The sequence below is a fragment of the Alexandromys fortis genome, unplaced genomic scaffold (genome assembly GCF_014885135.2).
Source record: "Alexandromys fortis isolate MF-2015 unplaced genomic scaffold, M_Fortis_MF-2015_v1.1 scaffold_22, whole genome shotgun sequence".
NCBI lineage: Eukaryota > Metazoa > Chordata > Mammalia > Rodentia > Cricetidae > Alexandromys > Alexandromys fortis.
The window spans coordinates 6,641,428-6,665,853 of record NW_026067900.1 but is presented as its reverse complement, the minus strand read 5'-3'; the positions used below and the strand labels follow the sequence as shown (position 1 = coordinate 6,665,853).

General features: G+C 45.2%; 1 protein-coding gene and 1 pseudogene across 1 annotated transcript in view; one reads left to right on the top strand and one right to left on the bottom strand.

Annotated features, from left to right (window-relative positions):
* Positions 1-24,426, bottom strand: part of Prtg (protogenin) — a 115,220-nt gene that overhangs the window by 78,506 nt on the left and 12,288 nt on the right. The window lies entirely within an intron of this gene.
* On the top strand, positions 11,765-13,182 carry LOC126489765 (ferredoxin-2, mitochondrial-like; annotated as a pseudogene).

Genomic DNA, 24,426 nt, shown 5'->3' with positions numbered 1-24,426 from the left:
AGTGTCTCATCACAGCAATAGAAACCCTAAAACAGGGGGGCTGAGGCGCGGGAGCGGCGGGCGGACGGCGAGGAAACATAAATTATAAAAAAAAAAAAAAGAAACCCTAAAACAGAAGTCATGTGACATAAAAGCTTTTGGGGATTCCCCCAAGAGTTTTAAGAGTACAAGAAGTAAAGCTAAAAGCTCTAGAATCTCTATCCAAGAACATCAAACTCTAAATATCAATACAAAACTTTTCTTTAAAAAAACAAACCTCATTTCATTTATTTTGTGTGTACTGTGGGAGGGCGCACACACATGTGGCACAGCACAAATATGATGGTCACAGGGAAACTAGTGGGAGCTGGTTTTCTCCTTCCACTGTGTGGGTCCCAGGGATCAAACTGAGGTCCTAAAGCTTGGCAGCAAGCGCCTTTGTCCACCAAACTATCCCACTGGCCCCAGCTTTTCATTTTGATGGTCTCTGCAGTTACTTCCCAGGACATTTCTCTACAAAGACACTAACTCTAGGTTGACCGTACACCAGCACTGCTATTCACCACTGAAGACCGACAAGGTTAGGTCTTCTTGGGAAAGAAGGCTGGGAGACGGTTGGTAAAGTGTTTGCTGCAGACTTGAGGAGTTGATCCCAAGAAAGCACATTAAAAGCCAGGGCCAGCAGCTTGTGCCTACAATCCCAGCCTGGGCAGGTGGAACAGGATCATCCCTGGGGTCCCAGCACAGCAAGAGAGGTGAGCCACAGCACTGACCTCTCCCTATTTCTCCTCGACTGCAGAAGTCACGTGACCAGCTGCCTCACATTCCAGCATCACAGACTGTACCCACAACCTTAAATCAAAGTTAACCCTTTCTTCAAGTTGCCTTTGTCATTGTGGCAACAGGAAAAGTAACTAATAAATTCCTTTAAAAAATATCCTCTATACTTCTGCCAATGTCTGATGCACACAGCAGCACCTCCTGGCTTTCATCTGTTAGCTTATGGGCCTCCAGTTTTTAAACTATGGGCTGGAAAGACGGCTCAGTGGTTTCTGCATGCACACACCTGCATATACACACCTGTGAGGACACATACTCACACACACACATCTGTGTGCACATACACACTCGCTCACACGTGCGTGCACACACACACACACATGCACACACTTAAAATAAATCTTTCCTTTAATTCCAGTACTGGGGAGGCAGAAGCAGGCAGATACCTCTGTGAATTCAAGGTTACCCTGGTCTACATAGTGAGTTCCAGGCCAGCCAGGGCTACATAGAGAGACCCTGTCTCAGAGCATAAATAAATAAATAAGTATGGGCCTGGAGCGATAGCTTAGCTGTTAAAAGTGGTGGCTGCTCTTCCGGAGGACCTGAATTCAATTCCCAGCATCTACATGGCAGCTCACTGCTGTATGTAACTCCTGTTTTAGGGGATCCAACACCCTCACACACATATGCAGGCAAAACACCAATGCACATAAAACAACAATTAAAAATTATTTCAAAAATAAATAAGTAAGGATAAATATTTAAGTCAAATCTTTAAATTGGTCAGCTTAATTACTGGACAGATGGAATGCATGTATCTTTGGTGTGGCAGAGGATGCAATGGCTAATGGCAAAGATCTATATTAATGTCTTCTTGGCCGGGTACCGTCAACAGGTTAGCTCTGGAGAGGTGGGAAAAGCAATTTGGCATCAACTACTTCAAAACCAAACCCTATTAAGCAGTCACTTTTAAATTATATAAAGGGATGTTTAACAACTCTGGGCACTGAAGTCAGGGTCTCACGCACTGAGAATGTCACCACTGAGTCGTGACCCAGTCTATAAAGCTTTCCATAAATTGCTATGGTTTTGGACATAAAATGCCCACTTCCTCCCACCAGTAAAAAAATGTATCTCTGCTCTTAAAAGCTATTCTGTGAAATTAGGATGCAGAGGAGCCGGTTTCCACGAATCATGCACTCACATCAGCCCTGCTCACTCGCTCCATGACTCGTCTACCCGGTGTCGAGACATGTGGACCGGCTCTGAACTATACAACAGCAGGCTGGATTAACCGACTCCTAACTGGAAAAATATTTTAATCCTATTCATTTCAGAACATTTTTAGACAAACGTGATCCCTCCTAAATTTACCGATTCATTCAATAAATATTTATCTGGTGTCTGGGGCACTCTAGGTGGCCGTAATCCAGTGAAGGACAAAGCCAGGAGGGTTACATCCAGGAATCTAAGAGTAGAAAGAGATATTTAACTAATTGCTGTGTATGTTGGTAGCTCAAACTGCAATAAACGCTGGGAAGGTAAAGTTTTGAACATTACAACACAGGTTTCGAGCCGTTTATGACATAATAGCTTAGCATACATTTTGTTGCTAGGCCCTGTGTTGTGAGCGGTATATATTCTAGTTTATGTAATTCTCGAGGCTGTCGTTGAAATGTTCAGCTGGAGAAACTGAGGTACAGGGAAACGGAGCGTCTCACTCACAGGTTTCCAGCTCGTTGAGCGGTTGGTCGGCACTGAGATCTGAAGCCTGGCAGGAACCAAGACCGAATTCTCTTGTAAGCTGAGACACTAGAGCTTTTGGGGAAGATGAGAACAGGAGACTCTCTACACCACAGACTAGCTCTGCTCGGAACAAGCCGGCTAAGAATGTGTGTCAAATCCCTCAGTTTCTGACCTGAGATACCTTTAATAGTTTGCTTACAGCGGATGATGTAGCTCAGTGGTAGAGCGCTTACCCAGCATGCACAAGGTTTGCAGTCCCCACCCCATGGCAAAAACTAAACAAATAAAACCATGTGCTTAAAAATTAAAAAAAAAAAAAAAATGGGGCTGGAGAGGTGGCTCAGCGGTTAAGAGAACTGACTGTTCTTCCCGAGGACCCGGGTTCAATTCCCAGCACCCACATGGCAGCTCACAACTGTCTGAAGATCCAGTTCCAGGGGATCTGACACCTTCACACCAATGCAAATAAAATAAAGTTAAATAAACCATAAAAAAATTTTTTAAAAAAGGGTGCTTACTGACATTTACTGAGGCTATTATTTCATCTTTGCATAGGAAAGTATGTAAATTACCTCAGTTTAAAGTTTATTTAATGAGCCATGTATCTTTAAAAAAAAAATCTTGGCCAGGCACTGGTGGCGCACGCCTTTAATCCCAGCACTCGGGAGGCAGAGGCAGGCAGATCTCTGTGAATTCAAGGCTAGCCTGGTCTACAAGAGCTAGTTCCAGGACAGGAACTAAAGCTACAGAGAAACCCTGTCTTGAAATCCCCACTCCCACCCTTCACCCCAAAAAATCTAGTCAGGTACCATAACACACACTCCAGACTGTGGATGGAGGATTACAAACTTGAAGCCAGCCTGGTTCTGGGGCATGGCTTCTACTTTGATTATTCTTTTTCCATTTTTCTTGTGTGTATGGTGTATACATGTGTGTGCATATTTCTCATGTGGACACACATATAGGCACATGCAGGCTGGAGCCTGATGCTTAGGGTCATTCTCATGCTCCCCCCTTAGTCCCTGAGGTAGGGTCTCTCAAAGAGAATCAGAGCTTGAAAATTTAGCTAGTCTCCCTAGCCCCCTTCTTCTGGGGATCCCATTTCCTCCTCTAGGGTTGGAATTCCAGGAAAGTTGCTGCGCCTTCTCTGCAATGACTTGGGTTTCTGAGAATCTGAACTCTGGTCCTCATGCCTGCACAGTAAGCACTTTAACCATGAGATGGCTGAGCCTCCCCCCAAGTCCTGATGGTTATTTTTTTTTAACGGGTATTAAGCTGAGAAAGTGAACGCTGGGCGTGAGTTCTGGGGCCTCCTAAGACTCGGTTGTGCAATCTTTTCATTGTCCACATTTTCTTTCTTTCTTTAAGTGACAAACTTAAGTATCCCCTCAAAAACCTCCGCTCGCTTCCTGAGGTGGACTCTGTTTCTTCAAGGAAGGTACGCCTTTACAAGCCCTCAGCCTCCTCGTGAAACCTGACCTCCCTCCACAGTCGGAGCTAAACGAGCCAAGAGCAGCAAAAGGAGCCCTTCAAGTAGTGTTGTTAAGAGGCCAGAGCTCTATAAAACAGCCCGGACACAAGGGCCCCCCAAAACATGCGCTGTCCTCAAAAGCAACCTTGCAAACACAATAAATGTAAGTGCCTATTTGATTTGTGATTTCCTCCTCTTCCTCTGTCCACTTAATCATTTTCTACGATTTACAGCCAGGGCTGTAAACGCTCGCTGTTCAGACAAAAGTGGTCAGAAAGCAACATATAAGTGATTCTATAGCAGATACGATGTATCGCTAACTGAGTGGATGTACCAATATTAGCTTGCATATTAACTCAGTAGAACATTTATGTATTTTAAAAGCTAGGCATAGTGGTACATTCCTGTAATCCCAGCTCTCAGGAGGCAGAGGCAGGTGGGTGGATTCTCTGTGAATTAGAGGCCAGTCGAGGATACAGAAAGAGACGCTGTCTCAAAAAATAAATAAACAAGCCAGAATAAATAAAATATTTAATATATATTGCTTTTTTAAAAATGAAAAAAGTACAGATACGCTATTTGTAATGACAGCTCATTTGGTAACTTAAAACAACTTGTTAGGATCTTCTCAATGTAAGAATATGTTACTTCTAAAAGCTGCCAATAAAAATGTGCATATAAAGGGTTCTTACGCGAACATCGGTCGGAATGTTGATTTGTGGTTTTAACAGCCGGTCCCAGCACTGTAGGGCAGCACTTAGCTCCAGGTCCTGGCACTGCAGGTCAGCACTGAGATCCAGGTCCAGCACCGCAGGTCGGCGCTGAGATCCAGATCCCAGCACTGCAGGTCGGCACTGAGCTCCAGGTCCCGGCACTGCAGGTCGGCACTGAGCTCCAGGTCCCGGCACTGCAGGTCGGCGCTGAGATCCAGATCCCGGCACTGCAGGTCGACACTGAGCTCCAGGTTCAGGTACTGCAGGTCAGCGCTGAGATACCGGCCCATCACCACAGGTCGGCGCTGAGGCTGGTGAGGGCTGCACAGATCGCCACTACCCTACTCCTCCCAGGGGCTCTCAAACGGCAGGGGAACACAGCCAGCAGTAAGAGGTCACTTTCCAGAGCTTCCAGCTTCCACCATCTGTAAGCCACCAATCAGCAGCTTTGAGGGAATCTGTAAGCAGCTCCTCTAGAACAAGGGGTGATTTATAGCTCTGACTCTCAAACCTTCACAGCATCAGAGATCTGTTACTGAGTTTTATACCTATTAACTTAAAATTTAGTTCTGTTTCACTGGTGTTTCAAGTCAACCATGCAGGCTTTATTAACCAAGAACACAGCAATATCTGTGCCTCATCAGATCTCACTTCCTGCCAAGACCCTGGACCCAGAGACAGCTGTCAGCCAAGATATCCGTGCGCCGTTTAATCATAGCGTGATGGTATCTGCAGGTGTAAACCAACCAAGGAATACGTTTCAAACTTATTATAGCTCTAAGACTGGCCAAGATGGGGAAGGAGAGATGGCTCAGTGGTTAAGAGTACATACTGCTCTTGCAGAGGACCTGAGTTTGATTCCCAGCACACAGACAGGGCAGCACACAACCATCTGTAACTCCAGCTCTGGGAGATGCTACAGGAAAGGCCTTATGACCTCCAGAGGAACCAGTCCTTAGATACACATACCCACCCATAGATCACACACACACACACACACACACACACACTGTAATTAAAATAATTTTTAAAAAGAATTTTTTATTTGTTTTATCTTACTTAGGTCCTAGTCTCATCTTGTAGTTCAGATAATGTATCTTCTTTATCCGTTGCCAGGAATAAGCAGAGCATCCAACAAAGGCTTCCTGGATTAACGCACTATATACACCACATGACCACCACCCTGAACCTCAGGGGATTCTCCCCTCTTCCCCCCTGAGAACAATTCAGTTTGGACACATAAGCCCACAACACTGAAAAGTCATTCTGTCCTATAAAGCCAGGTTCATAAGGGGTTATAACATATTATAATATAGAATACAATATTTACTTCATAGAGATTACTATGCTATTGAGATACAGCTATTATACAGAGATACAGCTATTGTAGTCATTAAAAAAGAAATAAAACAGGCCAGGTGATGGTGGCGCATGCCTTTAATCCTAACACTCAGGAGGCAGAGGCAGGCAGATCTCTTTTGAATTCGAGGCCAGTCTCGTCTACAAAGTGAGTTTCAGGACAGCCAGTTACAAAAAGAAACCCTGTCTCACACTACATGGGAAGTAGAAAAAGACAAGGTCTCCTGATAAAATTGGGAGCATGGGGACCATTGGGGAGGGTAGAAGGGGAGGGGAGAGGAAGGGAGGAGAGCAGAGAAAAATATATAGTTCAATAAACTCAATAAAAAATAAAATAATTAATAAAAAATAAATAAATAAAAGAAACCCTGTCTCAAAAAACCTAAACAAACAAATAAAAACAAAAACCCAAGCTGGAGAAATGGCTCACTGGACAAAGGTGCTTGTTACCAAACCTGATGCCCTGCACTGGATCTCTGGAGCCCACACAGCTGAAGGAGCGTATCTCCACAAGCTATCCTCCAACCTCCACACACACACCAGGTCACACACGTGCTTCCCCAACACACAAAAGAAATGTTAAAAGAAATGTAAACGGTCTCTTAATCCTCCAGCATATCCTAAATACGGAAGGAATGGATGCGGCAGGCTCTCTGGGGCCTCTGCTGGCATGTCCCCTGCCTTCCTACCTCCTGGCACCCTTCCAACACATACGCCACAAAAGAACAAGTGTCATTGTTCCAACATCTGTCTCCTAAGGTTGCAAAGAGCCTAAGAACAAGGCACGGGGAGTGATTTCAATGGGCCTAGAGTCAGAGTGCTTTACATACAACAACTGTCCACCGCCAGGGTCTGCTTGCAGGAGCCAGCTCATAATTCATGATGACAGCCGGGGTGCTTGGCGGGCATGAGAAGAGATGACTTTTACACACCGAGCACCTTCAGCACTGTTCCACCGCACGTGCAAGCTCTGGCACAGGCAGAGAAATGCTAGATCTGTACAAAATAAACTCAAGTACAGCAGAATACACCGGGACGGCAGACGGGACACCTGAGAGAAAAGGTGCAGACTGGGACGTGGTCACCAGTCTGAAGGACTTTGGACCAGCACGGAACAAAGGACTCTCTCTCAGGTGACCAGCGTGAAGGAAGTGCACAGGTATGAGGAGAGGACTCACGGCCCCGGCCCCTCCCTGCTGGACAGAAGGACTCCAGAGGAGGGATGGTCACTGTCTTCAGTTGTCAGCCCTGTAGGCGCCAAGGTTAGCTCCAAACCCATTAAACCCAATGGATCACAGAACAAAACAATATGACACGGATGTGGGAAGACTTCTGGGGAAGGGGGGACAGGAGTGGGGGGGGGGGAGACAGGACAGGGTGAGCATGAGAATGGAGTAATACATACGAAACTGACCAAAGAAAAAACAAGAACACATTTAATGAAAGGTATAAAAATTATTTGGTAGCTGTAAAAAAAAATTGGGGAGAGGGTGTTGGGAAACCGATTCAGTGGGTAAAATATTTGCTGTACAAGTATTCAGGCCTGAGTTGGGATCCCCAGCACCCTGGTAAAAAGCTAGGCAAGGTTACCTGCACAGACCTGTAACCCTAACACTGGGAGGTGAAGGCAGAAGGTTCTGGAGGCCTGCTGGACGGCCAGTCTACATAAAATAGGCAGTTCTAGGTTCAGTGTGAGACCTTGTCACAACAAATAAAAAGGAGATTCATAAAGAAGACATCTGAAGTCAATCTCTGGCCTCTAAACACACTGGCATCTGCACACGCACACACTCACACACGCGTGCACACACAAAGCAAAGAAGGGTCGAGAGCAATAGAGGAAGCCACTCAATATTGCCCTCTGGCGTCCATACACATGTACACACACATACATGCCATGTACCCACACGCACACACACACGCCACATACACACACAATCAACATGTACTTATACCACACACACCAAATACTGTATATTAACTGAAAGTAAATCTCAAAAAGATTCATGTCCTTTTTATGAAAAAGATTTTTGTTTAATTTTTTAAGACACTTTTTGAGGTTTTACTTATTTTTATGTGTATGAGTGTCTGCCTGAAAGCGTGTCTGTGCACCATGTGTGTATAGTACCTGCTGAGGCCAAAAGAGGACACTGGATCCCCTGGGAGCGGAGTTAACAGACAGCTGTAAACTGCCCTGTGGAACCGAACCCAGGTCATCTGGAAGAGCAGGGAGTGCTCTTTCTTAACCACTGCAGCACCCTCCAATGCCTCAACACAGCTTCTAAGGACGAAAGTCACGTAGTCAGCGGGACAACAGCACACAGGTTTTATTCTGTTTTCATTTGTTTTGAGATAAGGTCTCACTCTAGCCCTGGTTGGCCTGTGATTTGCCCTGTAGACCAGGATGGTCTTGAACTCAGGGGTTCACCTGCAACTTCCCCCCAAATTCTAACGTCAAAGGTGTGTACTAACCACACCCAGCACACACAGGTTTTAAAAGCTGACTCCTGGGCCAGCAAGGTAATTCAGTGGGTAAAGGTGCTTGTGTTCAAGACTAATAACAACACAGCTACTAAGAGCACTCTAAAGACACGTGACAAACACACAAAACACAGCTGTATTCTCCCCTATATACTCATCTGCTGATCGGTCAACAGATTTGTTCACCCATCTATCCTGTATCTTTAGGTATGTAGATCTAGAAAGAATCCACATAAGGATCTGTCTACAGATTACATACAAGTAGCATAATGCACACATAATAATTACCTCGAGGAGTACAAGAGGCTTAAATGAATATTGTCTCTGTAATAGCACACACAAATACACTCATTAGACAAAATTACCTTGCCTGCTAGAAATGCATTCATGCTCCTGAGGAAGGAAGTCCGAATTTCAGTCCCTCCTTGTGGAAACACTGAAGGAGCAGCCACCACTGCTGAGAAGCCAGGAGTTGCGTCACATACAGTTTGTCAGTACCCCGAAGACTCGACCCTCCAGAGCCATCCACAAGGACAAACTGCGGGTCGGGGTGGGGGAGTAGTTCTGGTGATGCCATCTGTAGAGCTGCCAACCCAGAGCTTCTTGCAGACTGAAGTCAGCGCTGGAATTCTAAGCCAACCTCCGGTTTCCCATACTCACCCTGACTCAGGTTCTACCAGGCCAGGCTTAACATTGTTGAAAATCTGGCTCACCAAAGAGGCTGAGTGGCCACCATCAAGCCCCAGAGGTCCACCTTCTCTCCTTCCCGGCACTGGGATTGCGAGGGCATGCCGCAACACCCAGCTTCTTATGTGGCTTCTGGGGGTCAAACTCAAGTCTGCATCACAGATGGAGCCACTGTCCCAGCCTAAGACATGGACCTGAACAACTCAGCTACAGGCTTGTGGAACTTGTGTTTGACCAAGACTGCTGAGCATTCCCAGCAGCCCCTCCTCAGCAGAAGTACAGGCTCCTTAGCTGGCACTTGCTGCCTTCACACTAAAGAGATCACCAGAAATTAGGGAGCAGTGGGAAGCAGGGCACCTTCTCAAACCATGAGGAGGCAGAGTTGGATATCTAACTCTCCATGAAAAAGTTTGTCTTAATCAAAATTTAAGGAATGATTTGAGGACAAGCCAAGCCACACAACTCAGTAAAATGAGAAAGAAGACAGAAGAGCATAGGGCGGAGCCATAGGATGGTGCAGTGTGCAGAAATCACTTGCTCAAGACACAGATGGCCTCATTTCCATCCCTGGAACGCACGTAAAGGGGGGAGGAGAAAACTCCACAAAGCTGTCCTCTGATGGTCATGAACATGCCCTAGCATATGCGCGTCACGCACGCACACACATGCATATACACCCACAGTATTTTTAAGGAAAGTACAGAAGTATGGGCCGGGGTGATGGTTCAGTAGATAAAGTGCTCTGATCAATCCTGAGGAGCAAAGATGCAATGTCTAGAATCCACATCAACGCCAGGTGGGCACGGGGGTCCACCTGCTAGGCACACAGGAGTAGTTCCCGTGCTCGGAGGCAGACAGGGAATCCCCAGAGCAGACTGGGTCTTATCAGTGAGCTCCAGGTTCAATTCCGAGAGCCTGCCTCAATGCGTAAGGAGGAAAGACCCTGACACCAGCCTTGGGCGTCTAGACTCACCCACACCCACACACGCGCTCACACACACGTGCCATGTGAACAAGCAGCACACCTGCACACATACCACACACATAAGCATTTTCAATGAAAATGACAGGTAAATAAGTCTTCTATAATCATGAAACTGTCATAACATGACCACTGGTGCGGCAGTTTCCTTCCCTAGAGCTGGTAATGCAGTAACTGTTCACTTCGCCTTCCATTTTTCCAACCACTCTTTATTCCTGAGTTAAAAAAAAAAATAAAACCCACCTCACATAATCAGTCTCCATATGGCACTCCCATAATCCAGACAGAATCCTGTTAGTTTGGCAGTAAAATCTGATCTCTCTTTGAAAGGCAGCCCCAAGTGGGATTTTCTTCTTCTCAGATTATCTGTCTCCCAGGAGCAGTGTGTGGCCACAGAGCGTAGGGCACATGCTAACGCATTTATCAAGTGATTATTCCTGGCCCCTCTGCTGGCAAAAACAAGCAGGAAACCGTACAGAAAAAAAATATGCACAGTAAGCCACAGTAACCGGCTTCAAAGCTGTCGTCTTGTGTGGCTCCCATGAATTCCGGGGGAAGAGAAAAAAGTCCCCTGGCTTTGTCCTTCCCAGACCACTGCCCTTCAGCAGTTTGCCAAGCGACGGCCTTCTACTGCCCGAGCGGAGAGATGCCTTTCTTAGGCCTTGTTGTTATTCCATAAAGAATTAGTTCTGCTTAATAGCTCAACTGTGCAGGAAGAGCATTCCACACAGTTTTACACAGTGCACTAGTCACAGACGGAAGACTCAAGAATGCATTAGAGCGCGGCCTTTGTAACCAAACCTGCGTCACTTAGCAACTTTGTCCATGTGGACATTCTAAATAAGAAAAATCGCAAACTCACCACAGAAGTATTTATGGTTTGGGCGGTTTTTGCTTTCAGAGATGGTTATTCTCGATGACTCTAAACACCTACTCAGGAGCTGCAGTCCATTAAACCCTTTCTTGATAGATTTCACAGGGTTGTTCTCTATTTTTAGATAGATAGATGGATAGATACAGACAGACAGACAGACAGACAGAGGAGAGGTGGATGACTGGTGAGTGGATGGGTGAGTAGATGGACGGAAAAATAAATGGATAGATAATGGGTAGGTAGGAACAGTTGATGGATTGACAGATAGATGAATGGGTGGAGGATGAATGGGTAGATAAATAGTAAATGGCTGGGTAGGTAGTTGATAACTAATAATGGATAGATGGCTGGATAGTTGGGTAGATAGATGGATGGGTAGATGGATAATGGATGGATGGATGAATGAATGGATGGATAGATGAATGGATGGATGATAATATTGATAGATGGGTGGATGGATGATGGACTGATAAATAGTTGGAGGAGAGATTATAGTGGATGGATGGATGGATGGATGGATGGATGGACAGGTGGATACATGATAGATGAACAGAATCCTGCCGTTTCACATATAACACAGTTTCCTCAGAGTATAAAAGACCTGGCTTTAATTTCTCCTCCATATAACTAGATACCTGTTCTACAATATAACTTCAAAGTGTATTACATAAATTAAAAAGTTGATACCAGACATGACAGTGCACACCTTTAATTCCAGTGTGATGAAGGCAGAAGCCTATTTCTGTGAGTTACAGGTCAGGTAGGGCTACTTAATGAGACATATATATATGTGTGTGTGTGTGTGTGTATACATATATATGCATATATGACATACACATATATATGACAAATACACAAATGATTAAAAACAAGGTCTAGCTCTTTGAAATGGATGAACACAAACCCCACACTTTCCACGAGAAGCCACAGAAGTAGCTGCTGACGCTCTGGGTGGAGAGGTGTGGTCCGAATCCACAGCGAGAACACAATAAGGTTTTCCCATAAAGTAAACTGTCTTGAGCCACACACAGCAGACTATGCCTGCTGTGGAGAAGGGGCATTCCTGCTGCTATAGGCCAAGGAGAGCGAGAGAGAATAAGCCACATCTGTTCAGGCTGCATCTTAGATACCAATCTGAGAGCTCTCAACTTGGGGTTTGTTAAAAACAAAACAAGAGAGAGAGAGAGAGAGAGAGAGAGAGAGAGAGAGAGAGAGAGAGAGAGAGAGAGAGAGATATCCCTGGACTGGCAGATACTACTGTGCCTCCACAGCTGGGAAACAAGAGAGCCATCAGAATCTGCAGACTTTTCAGTCTCTCTAAAGATGATGTCCACCAATATGCAGTAGAGCATTGGCTGCTCTTTCAGAGGACCTGGGTTCAATTCCCAGAATCCAACGGCAGCTCACAACTGACCATAACTCCAGTTCCAGGGGATCTGACACCATCACAGACATCCATGCAGGCAAAACACCAATGCACATTAAGTAAAAATATGTTGATTATTAAAGAAAGAAAACTCTGAAACAAGACGGTAAGAACCGGGACCAAAGCACCCGAGATCAAGGGAATTGTCACTCCATATGTCCTTCAACAAGGAAGCCAGCGCACTGTTCTGAAGAAACAGCACAGTAAGAAATACGAGAAGAAAACTGCAAAACATGCCAAACTGTTGGCCAAGGAAAGAAGCCAAAGCCAAACCCCAAGAGTGGCCACTTGGCCATAGGTCGGCCTCGGTTCAGCACCTGCTCCCTGTCTGTCCCCAGGGCCAACGTGGTCTTCGTGGACCGCTCTGGCCAGTGGATCCACGTGAGGGGCAGAGTTGGGGACCATGTTCTTCACCTGGCCCAGCGCCAGGGATGGACCTGGAAAGGGCCTGCAAAGCCTCCCTGGCATGTTCCACCTGTCATGTGTATGTGAGTGAGACCCACCTGGATCTCCTGCCTCCTCCCGAGGAGAGGGAGGACGATATGTTGGACATGGCCCCATTGCTCCAGGAGTACTCAAGACTGGGCTGCCAGACTGTGCTGACCCCTCAGCTGGATGGAGTTTGCTCTTCCTAAGGTCACCAGGAACTTCTACGTGGATGGCCACACCCCCAAGCCCCACTGAGAGGAGGTTACTGGACCAACCAGGGCCACTGAACTGAAAAGAAAAGCCATGCTTCCGGCCCCAGTGTACGGACTGGCCAGGAAAGAGAAGCCAAAAACACAGCGTGAGACCAGAGCCATTGCTGGGGACAGCCCTTGTCTGGGCCCTGAAGAGGATGGGTCTCCATCTTGGGTGTGTCAGTCCACCAGGGAGAATCAAACTATAAATTAGGGATGGACTCAAACCAGAGCTGCAATAAAAAAAAAAAGAAGAAAGAAAGAAGAAGAAGAAGAAGAAGAAGAAGAAGAAGAAGAAGAAGAAGAAGAAGAAGAAGAAGAAGAAGAAGAAAAACAGAAAAAAAAATAGCAAATTGCCAAGCTCTCAGTGAAACATAGGCTGCCCTCACTGAGAGCTTGCCTTCGTTAGGGTTTCTATTGCATTGCTCTGATAAAACACCATAGAGGAAGGGGTTTATTTCAGTTTACACTTCCAGGTATCTGTCCATCACTGTGGAAAATCAGGGCAGGAACCTAGAGGCAGCAACCTGGAGGCAGGAACTGAAACAGAAGCCGTGGAGGAGTGTTGCTTACTGGACTATCACAGCTTGCTCAGCCTGTTCTTACAGCTCCCAGGACCACGAGCCCAGGGGTGGCAGTACCCACAGTGGGCTGGGCCTTCCCACATCAACCGTTATTCGTCAAGAAAATGTCCCACAGACTAGTTTTGTAGTCCAGTCCCATGGAGGCATTTTCTTGACCAAGATTTTTTCTTTCCAGATGATCATGGCTTGTGTCAAGTTGACATAAAAACTAGTCAACGAGGAGCTTCTACTGCTGAGTCCAATCAAAAATAAGTCTTTAAGAGTAACAAATAAGTTATCAGACCCTGAAAAAATAGTAACCAGGTTTATATATCTAGTCTCTCTTTTTTTTAAACCTACAAACAGTTGTTGAGGAAAGAGCCAGTGTATGTGTACTACTAGGACCACTTAAGCTCTACTTTTACTCTGAAACAGGGTCTTGACAAATTATCTAATCTGTGACCTCCTTCCTTCAGACTCCTGTAGCTGGGATTATTAACATGAGCTATCATACCAATCTAGACGCAAGACAATTTAACTTGAACAGAAAAAAAAAAGTTAAACACATATAAATATACAAAGAGACAGACAGACATATGTATATATATATGTATATACATATATATAACTGTGTGTGTGTATTACAGACAACCTGTTAAAAAGAATTAATTGACTTCTGAACAACTTGTCACAACAGGACAAATTCATTTAATAATATCATAGCTCCCTTTGTGAAAACGTGTATTTGTGTGTGTGTGTGTGTGTGTGGTATTTGCATATGTGCACCTGCTCATATATGCACATATGTGAGGTTCAAGGTTCACACCGGGTGTATCCTGTATGACTTCCACCTGCTGAACCTGGAGCTTACTGCTTCTGCAAGCTTGTTAGTCAGCCTGCTCAAAAGACCCCATCTCCTGCATGCTTGCACCACAGGCAGGCCTGTGTGCTTACCCAGCACTTTACCTGGGTCCTGGGGATTGAACCCGGCCCCTCAGGCTTGCACAGTGAGCTGTTTATCAACCGGGTCATCACTCCAGCCTCCTTTTTAGAGTTTTCTTTGCTAAAGTCGATGCAGTCTTTTGCTCAGAAACATTAAAGCAGAGGACCGTGGGCCACAGGCGCACAGAAAATGCCAGGATGTGTTTAAAAAGCCAAATCCAACAGTGGAGTTAAAGAAATGCGAAGCTCCTATTTCACCTGCCACCGAGGGTCACAGTCACCTGTGTGGTGGAAGGTTAACTGGTCGGGTTTTCATGGTGTCGCTACCAGTGGAGAGAGCCAAACAGCTTGACTGCTTCTTTGATGGCTTATAATTAACACCATACAAAAGATTTCATATTCAATGAAAGATGGAGGCTGAAAAGACCATAAAACCGACTTCCCTGATCAACAGCAAAACTGCCACACTGTACACAGATACATGTATCTTTATCAATATCATTCAAATCATGATAATTATACCCAAGTTTAGTCCTCACAGCCCCAGGACTGGTGTCTAAATGATTATGATGTTGATACAGATAAAATGGCATTCAGGACCAGCTGTGTATATAGCTGGGCTACCCAGCTTGGTGCCATGTACTTTTTATAGCTTCATGTAAATTGTTCATATGGCTTAATGAGACCTCATCTTCTGCCAAGCAAATGATCAACAATGGACCTGGCCATTCAGAGACATCCGGAAATATAACAACACTTTGGAGTCGGATATAACAGCAGTTTCTCAATCGTTCTGTGATGGGCACTAAGTTAGAGGGCAGAGGACTGGGAAGCAGAATTTCCCACAGCATGGAGTGTGTTGCTCAAGACAACAGAAGTGTTAGAATCATAAGAACAGGCGATGGTGACATGCTCAGTCGGCGAAGTGCTCACCGCACAAACAGGAGGACCTAAGTTCAATCCCCAGCACCCAAGGAAGTCAGGCAAGGCGATGTCCCAGAACTAAGAAAGTGGACACAGGAAGGCCGCTAGGGCTCACTAGCCAGCCCGTCTAGCTGAGTTAGGGAACTCCAGGGTCAGTGAGAGACCTTGTCTCAAAAGATAATGTAGACCTCTGGCTTTATCTCCCTCCACACACAGACACATGCACAACCCCACACCCATGCACACAAAACCCTCCCCGGAAATAAAAATACGAAGTGTTAAGAACAGATGAAAATTCTCCGTGAATTGTATCCAGAAGGGTGCCCAAAGAAAGAAGAGAGTACAGTGTAGTGATATGGTTTCTAAAGGCCACAAAGACAGGCGACACACAGAATCAAAATTTCATGTAGAGATCTCAGGGTTGACCCTTAGTTTGCATTCTGTTTGATGAATTAGTGCCTTACCATGACTAGTGTAAACCCCCAAAGAAAGGCAATCTGAATTTCCAGGTTAATCGGGTTATTTTGCATTTGCCTTCAAAGACAAGAACATTTCCCTGAGATAATCCCTCTGTGAGTTGATTGATTCACTGACTTTATAAACAGAGGCATTAAACTCTCAGGAACTCTGTTCATGGAAAGTTGCGAGCCCCCTTTCCTAAAAGCAAGAGCTCTGAGTTGACAGGGAACCGAAGGGCATCTCAAGCCTTTATAAGTGACCTCAGGCCCACACCAGGCCCCACACAGGCCCTTCAGTGTTTGAAAAGGCAACAGGAAGTTCTTAATCCCCCTTCCCTTAGGAGGAGATAAAGGCCTTTGATTTGGGATCACAACATCCAGGGTCCAAAGGAGGATGGAGGATCCATCGTACAGCCCTGAGCATGGAAGGTCAGTGGGGAACAAACAGAATATCAGCTCCAACAGGCAAGGGCTAACCCTTAAGCCAAAAGATCAGGGAGAGGTTCGGCCAGGAATGCAGGGGCTCCTCCCTGCTCTGTTGCTAATCGCTAATTCCCAGGGCAGGAGAGCTAAAAGGGAGCCTTTGTGATGAGACAGGCAAATAACCACACACACACACACACACACACACACACACACACACCGCCAGATAAAGATACAAAAGCTATCATGTAGATAGACTATGCTGTAGCATTTTCTTTGGAACTCAGTTACCATACATAACTCAGTATTGAAAAATCAACAGATTCTCCAGAAAAAAAATTGTATATTAATTAGGACTGGAAAGACGGCTCAGTAATGAAGAGATTGTATTGTCTTTGTAGAGGACCTGAGTTCAGTTCACAGCATTCAATATTGGGTACCTCACAACTGGCTGTAACTCCAGCTCCAGGAGATCTGACGCCCTCTTCTGGATTCTGTGGGGACCTGCACTCACACATGCACATACCCATACATATAGAGATACACATAATTAAAAAATAAAAGTCCAGGCGCTGGTGGGGCACACCTTTAATCCCAGCCCTAGGGAGGTAGAGGCAGGCAGATCTCTGTGAGTTGAAGGCAGTCTGAACTACAGAGTGAGTTCCTGACAGCCAGGGTGGTTACACGAAGAAACCCGGTACTGTGGAATAATCCTTTTGTACAATGTAAGGATTTGTCACTCAAATTAGTTTAATAAAAAGCTGACTGGCTGAGAACTAGGATTTTCAAGGCAGAGAGAATAATGGAAAGAAGAAGGGAAGAGTCAGGGGATGCCAGCCAGATGCCCAGGAAGCAGGATGTGTAGAAAACGAGGTAACGCGCCATGAGCAACATGGCAGAGGGTAGATAAGAAATATGGGTTAATTTAAATGTAAGAGTTAGCTAGTAACAAGCCTGAGCTATCAGCCGAGCATTTATAATTAATATTAAGTCGCTGTGTTGGTTATTTGGAAAGCAGCTTGCTGGACAGAAACTTCTGCCTACAAGCCCTGTCTGAAAAATGAAACAAAAACAAACAAACAAATATATAAATCTAAAAATGTTTAATTAATCATAATATCCCATTTTTTGTTACTCAAAACTAACTTTTCTGCAATACACCATTTAAGTGTTAAGAACAGCAGAGCAATTCCTCTACCAGGTATAGAACTATTTCCTGACATACCTAACCCCTAAGACTCAAAAGAAAGTTAGCCTTTAGCTGGCTGGGGGCAGAAGTGGGAGGTAACTACAGAGGTTTCAAAACACAAAAAAGGACTTTAACAGGATTTTGTAGTAACTTCACAGCATGGAAGCTATCTTGGAGTCAGGTTCTAAGAAGCTCTGACCTCCAATAACACAATTCAACCTTTTTTTTCCCCTAAATAATCTACATGGGCCTTGGGCAGGTGGTAAGCACTGTTAAAATTTGTTTTAAAAAAATTCACTGCTAGTGTCAGCCACGACTGCTTCAAACAGTTCATATAAGATTTTTTGCTATCATAAGCACTAGTGAACTCTAGATGACCTTGCAAATATTTTAGCCCAGGTCAGAGAGAAAACTCACCCCCTAGTGACTGGCCCCATAGAGGCTGCTGGGACTGGCACACAGGGGACAATGCTGTGATTGGTGTAAACACAAACCCTCATTTGCATAAGAGGTTTGCTAAGGCCGGCACAAACCCCCTCCATCTGGCTGCACGAGTGCTGCGACCTTAGGCTCAATAAAAGGCCTCTCTCAGCCGGTCTCCTCTCTCATACTTTGGGAAGTGCGAAGGAAACAGTAGCAGTGGCAGAGACCATGAGCAGCTAGAAGCGGCCGCTGCAGGTGGCTGCCACCCAGGCAGAGCTGCGGAGTGCTGCCAGGGTGCTGGGTGGCAGCAGTGGGAGAGTTCAGTCACCAAAGCCTTGACAAGTGGCAGAGTCGGCGCTTGGTGGTAGAAGATGGAGGGAGAGCCACAACCAGCCAGTAGCAACAGACGGGGAAGTCTGATTCCTAGGCCTACACAAGAGCTGAAACGCTTGCACAATTAAGGGCCTTGGGAGGAAGGAAAAACCACGAAGGAACGAGGAAGGAAGAAGAGGATAGAAAGAGGAAGGAAAGCGAAAGAAAAGAGGAGAAGGGGGAAAAGGAAGGAGGAGGAAGAGAAAGGGAGGAAGAAGGAAGGTGAAGAACAAAGGAGGAGGAGAAAGCAGAAAAAGTCCAATGAGCCTTGGGTCAGAGGAGGGCAGCAATGATGGTTACAGGCCTTCTCCTTTCTTTTCTATGCATATTAGGTTTTTAGACAGCTCTCACCATGCTGACCACTGTGGTTCTGAATTCACGACCTCCTCAGTGCTCACACTAAACCAGCTAGCAGTCACATCTTAGTTATGAGAATTTCTAACAAGTCACCACGGAGTACAGAAGCATCATTTTATAGAAAGATACGTAACAGAAGTATATACACACATGCACAGCTGAGGGCCATGGACACAGACCTGTTGCCACAACACTCAAAGGCAACTAAAACTCAGGTGCCATCAGGAAATTTAAAGGTTTACTCACATATGCGCGCGCGCGCACGCGCACACACACACACACACACACACACACACACACACACACACACACGGCAAACACAACTGCTCACTCTCTGATGGACTTTCCTGACATCATTAGATACAAACTGGTATAGTGGCTGTGGTAAAAACTCAACCAAACTTAAAACCAATGGCTGTAGCTATTGGATAGCCAATATTTTGAAGAGCAGAAACTTAGGGTGGTGGGGGGTACAGGAGGTGGTGTTGGCAAGTAAGGGGAGCTGCCATCACATCGAGTGACCTCAGGTCTCCAGAACTCACATGGTGGAAGCAGAGACCTGAGTCCTCAAAGGTGTCCCCTGCCTTCCACAAACACACTGTGACACATACACACACACACACACTCACACACACACATACACACACACACACGATTCTTTAATCTTTTTTTTTTAAAGTAGAAAACCCAGCCACTGAAACAACATAAATTACATGATATGCAGATCAACACCCAGCTTCCTACCCCTTTCCCATTCCGGCCCATGTCAGATATTTGGCTTTTATAGAAAAATAGAAAAATGAATGTGTATGTCTAACATAGCTTACATGTTCTGCTTTAAATAAAATATGACAATACAAATAAAAATCACATTTGACACAGGCTAGCGCATTCTAATGGCCTATTTCCCATTCAAAGTTTTTTTGTTGTTGTTTTTTCAAAATCCAAAAGAAGCGTAGCATTATCTCTTCCTGGGTTCTGCTGGTCCTCAACCATTCTGAGATGCCTTAGAAGAAAAAGGCTCTCTCCTGCTGATTTACGAGATGTTTCTTTCAACCCTCACTCTCAGCAATTCTATGCAAGACGGAAGAGGCAAAAGGTCCAGGGCGCAGTTGCCAGGACCAGCAACTGAAAGCTCCCATTCTCCCAAAGAAAGAAAGTTACGACCTTTGACATCCTGCTAAGGTGTCAAAGCAACTGCTCATAAATGTGCGCCAAGAACGGAGCAGAAATCAATCATTCCATTTAATCTCATCAATTACTACGAGTGGGACACAATGCGCCTCCGCAGCCACACACGGTTCAGTCGCTTCGCGGCACCCATGCAGTTTTGTTAAGTTTGTTTTCCTTGTGTTACTCCCCCACCCACCCCCACCAAGACAGGGTTTCTCTGTGTAACAGCCCTGGCTGTCCTGCAACTTATTTTGTAGACCAGGCTGGCCTCAAACTCACAGAGATCTGCCTGCCTCTGCCTCCCAAGTGCTGGGATTAAAGGCATGCACCGCCACCACCCTCAACTGTGTTACAATTTTTTTAAAGGCAAAATTCCACCATCACCGATGAAGACCATCCAACCATTTAAAGTTAAAGCATTTCCCATTATCTTCTCTCTGAAATAAAACTTGGAAAAAATTATGCAAATTTTTAATAAATTGTTTTCACTGGATCTTCTTACGTGTAACGGGGCAACTATAATATGACGAAACTCATAAACAATTTCACAAACAGGAAACTGGATTTATAGACAAACACCTTCACACTGAAATCTTTGGGGTAGAGGCTTTTTTTCTAAGTTTTATTATTTTATGTATTATATGTACTTTGTGGGCATGGAAGTCTGTACCCACAGAAGCCAGAAGGGGGCACTGGATTGCCTGGAACTGGATTTACAGATTGGTGTGAACTGCCATGTTGGTGCTAGGAACCAACCAGATCTTTGGAAAGAGTAGCCAATGCTCTAACACAGCCATCTCTCCAGGCCTGGGGTAGAGTCTGCATCAACTGCCTCTTGGATACAAACAAACACCCTACAGCTCGGCTTGGCTTCTATTGCTTATTGAATCAAAGTAACTGAATGGCTCAAAAAAAAAAAAATCCCAGTACCCAAACCAGGAGTTAAGAGATCCTTTCACTGTGCACTTTGATTTTACTTTACTATTTCAAATGTTTCCGTGTAAAAGAGAAACTGTAGCAGTTGCTGTATAGAAACACCCTTCAGAGGCTGTTACCAGTACACAAAAGGAAGGCTGGGATTGAAACTCAAAGGTTCAGTATTTGCATAGCATGCATGCCACCCTGGGTCCCCTGCCCCTAGGACAAGAAAAGTAAGCAATGGCCGAGTGGTGGTGGTGGTGGTGGTGGTGGTCCACGCTTTAAATCCCAGCACTTGGGAGGCAGAGGCATTAATTTTAAATAGCATGTCCCCCCCGGCAGAACTGTATAGCATTCATGCATATAAAATATAATGGCAGTCTAACCATGCACATGGCATTAACTAAGTTTCTGACGATTATTTTGACACTGCTGGAATGGTCAAGAAGCATCAAAAGTGGAGCAATACTGTGGTTACTGCCCAGCCCGCAGCTCCCATTATGGATAGCCCATAAAGTGTTTGTCTAAAAAAGCTCATTAGATACTAATTTACTAAATCACAGCTTACTGAATTTGTCTTTAAAAACAGTACCAAGACAGGGCTGGGGCACTGCTTGCCACACCAGCATAGAGACTGGAGCTCAAACCCTCAGGACCCATGAAGAAGCCCGCTGTGGCCATAAGCACCTATAATTTCAGGACCCAAGTACACACATCTCGTTTGACTCCCAGACACTTTCAGGACAACCCACGCCAGACACCTAAAACTAACATTTCACGACCTTGCTGCTGTATTCTCTGTCTCAGCTGATGGCAACAGCACTTACCAGGTCATGCAGATCAGAAACAGCAGCATCGGGGCCAGGTCCTAGTTTGCTTTCCATTACTCTGATAAAACACTGACAAAAAACAACTTGAGCCAGTGCTCAGGAGACAGAGGCAGGAAGAGCTCTGAGTTCTAGGCCAGCCTAATCTACAAGTGAGTTTCAGGACAGCCAGCGCTACACAGAGAAAGAAAGAAAGAAAGAAAGAAAGAAAGAAAGAAAGGAAGGAAGGAAGGAAGGAAGGAAGGAAGGAAGGAAGGAAGGAAGGAAGGAAGGAAGATTGAGGGAAGGAGAGAGAATAAATGTACACATACAGACATACAAAACACATAAATTAAATAAATAAATAAGTAAATAAATAAATAAATAGCAAACAAATAAGTTTGAGGAGGAAAAGGTTTATTTCATCTTCCAACTCGCAGGGCTCTATCACGGAGGGAAGTCAGGGAAGGAACTCAAGGAAGGAACCAAAGCAGAGGCCATGGAGGAGTACTGCTGATTTGCTTGCTCCTCATGTTTGCTCAGCTGGATTTCTTAAACTCAGGACCACCTGACTAGGGATGGCAGCACCCTGAGTGGACAGGTTCCTCCCACATCAATCATTAATCAATCCCTCTACTGAGGTTCCCTCTTTCCAGGTAACTCTAAATCGACGAAAACTTGTCATCTGCACACTGTGCAGGAGCGAGATCTAGAATTCAGATCCTCAGCACCGCAAAATGTTGGGCAAGGGTGGTAGTCTACCTGGAACTCCAGTGCTTGGGAGGCAGAGTCAGGGGATCCCCCATGCAAACTGGCTAGCTACACCACCTGAATCACAAGCTCTGACTTCAGTGAGAGACCCTGCCTCAAATAAAATGAAAATCAATGAAGAAAAACACTCAAGACCTTTTTGTTGTTGTTATTCATTTCGGTTTGTTTTTCCCCAGACAGACAAACTAAAGCTGAGGAAGCCTGTCACTGGTGTTCTACAGGAAATGCTACAGGGAGTCTGACAGATTGAAAAGGAAGGACAAAGAACAGCTCTCAAACACATAAGCGTCACACCTACTTTTCACTTAAGGTTTATTGTGTTCTTATTTATGTGAACATATGTGTCTGTGTACATGTATGCACACCTGTGTAGGATCTGGCGGCGGCCAGATGAGGGGGTCAAAACACTCTGGAGCTGGAGTTACAGGTCTCTGTGAACCACATGATACAGGGCTGGGAACAAAACTGGGGTCCTCTGGAAGAGCAGGGGGAGCTAACCACTGTGCCATCTCTCCAACCAGGCAGATTTCATCTAAACCTCTGGATTTAATCCTACTTACTGTAAATAATTATTTTATTACTTGATTTAGGATGTGTGTGCAAGCTCAGATGGGAGACCCTGCCTCGATTTATAAGTTGGAGAATGATCAAAAGTACTTGATACAAACTCTGGCCTCCATACCACAAATACATACAGAATAAAAGAGAGATCTTTAATTGCAGGGTCAATTTTGTTACATTCACTTTTCTATAGTGTTGATTGGATAATAACTACTTGAATATGAAAAGACCTATTCCCACACAAGAAGACAAAACATTTGTACATATAAAATAAAAATTAAAAACCAAAGCCAGGCAGTGGTGGTGCACACCTTAATTCCAGCACTTGGGAGACAGAAGCAAGCAGATCTCTGTGAGTTCGAGGCCAGCCTGGTCTACAAAGTGAGTTTCAGGACAGCAGAGCTAAACAGTGAAACCCTGTCTCATAAAACAAGCAAACAAAAATATTTAAGACATCATACCCTGTCACTGATGCTAGTCAGATAGCTTCAAAAACACCTTTGGCGATCACACAGCTTTAGTCAAAGTAGACCCTGAACTAAAATTCTGTTAAAGACATTGTGACTAACTGGGTTGATAAGACGGCACAGCGGGTAAAGACACTTGCTGCCACACCCGAAGACCTGAGTTCAACCCCAGGACCCATAGGGTGAAACAAGAGGACCAACTCCTGCAAATCACACGTGGCCTCCACCATGATATATACATGCCTTAACACACAAACACAAGCAATAATGAATAAATGTCAGCAAAAGTTGTTTTTCTTTTTAATTGCTAAGTTAGAACATGAATGTGAATTTCTGGGAACCTAGAAAACTCATGGGTAAATTCAGTGGGTAAATGCAACCTGATCTGTAGCTGGGGCCCACATGGCGGAAGGAGAGAACTGATTCCTACAACTTGTCCTCTGCTCTGACCTCCACAGGTGCACTGTGGGACACTCACCTACCTACCCCCACCCCCACCCCCCACACACACACACGCATGTGCATGCACACACACACAATTTTGTTTGTTGGTTTGTTTTAGTTTTTGGAGACAGAGTTTCTCTGTAGTCCTGGCTGTCATGGAACTCGCTCTGTAGACCAGGCTGGCCTTGCACTCAGAGATCTGCCTGTCTCTGCCTCCCAAGAGCTGGGATGAAAGGCTTGAGCCAACAAATTTTTACCATTCTATTTATTCAGGAAACAGTAACTGGTTAAAAATCTCTCAAGAGCCGGGCTGTGGTGGCGCACGCCCTTAATCCCAGCACTCGGGAGGCAGAGGCAGGCGGATCTCTGTGAGTTCGAGACCAGCCTGGTCTACAAGAGCTAGTTCCAGGACAGGCTCCAAAACCACAGAGAAACCCTGTCTCGAAAAACCAAAAAA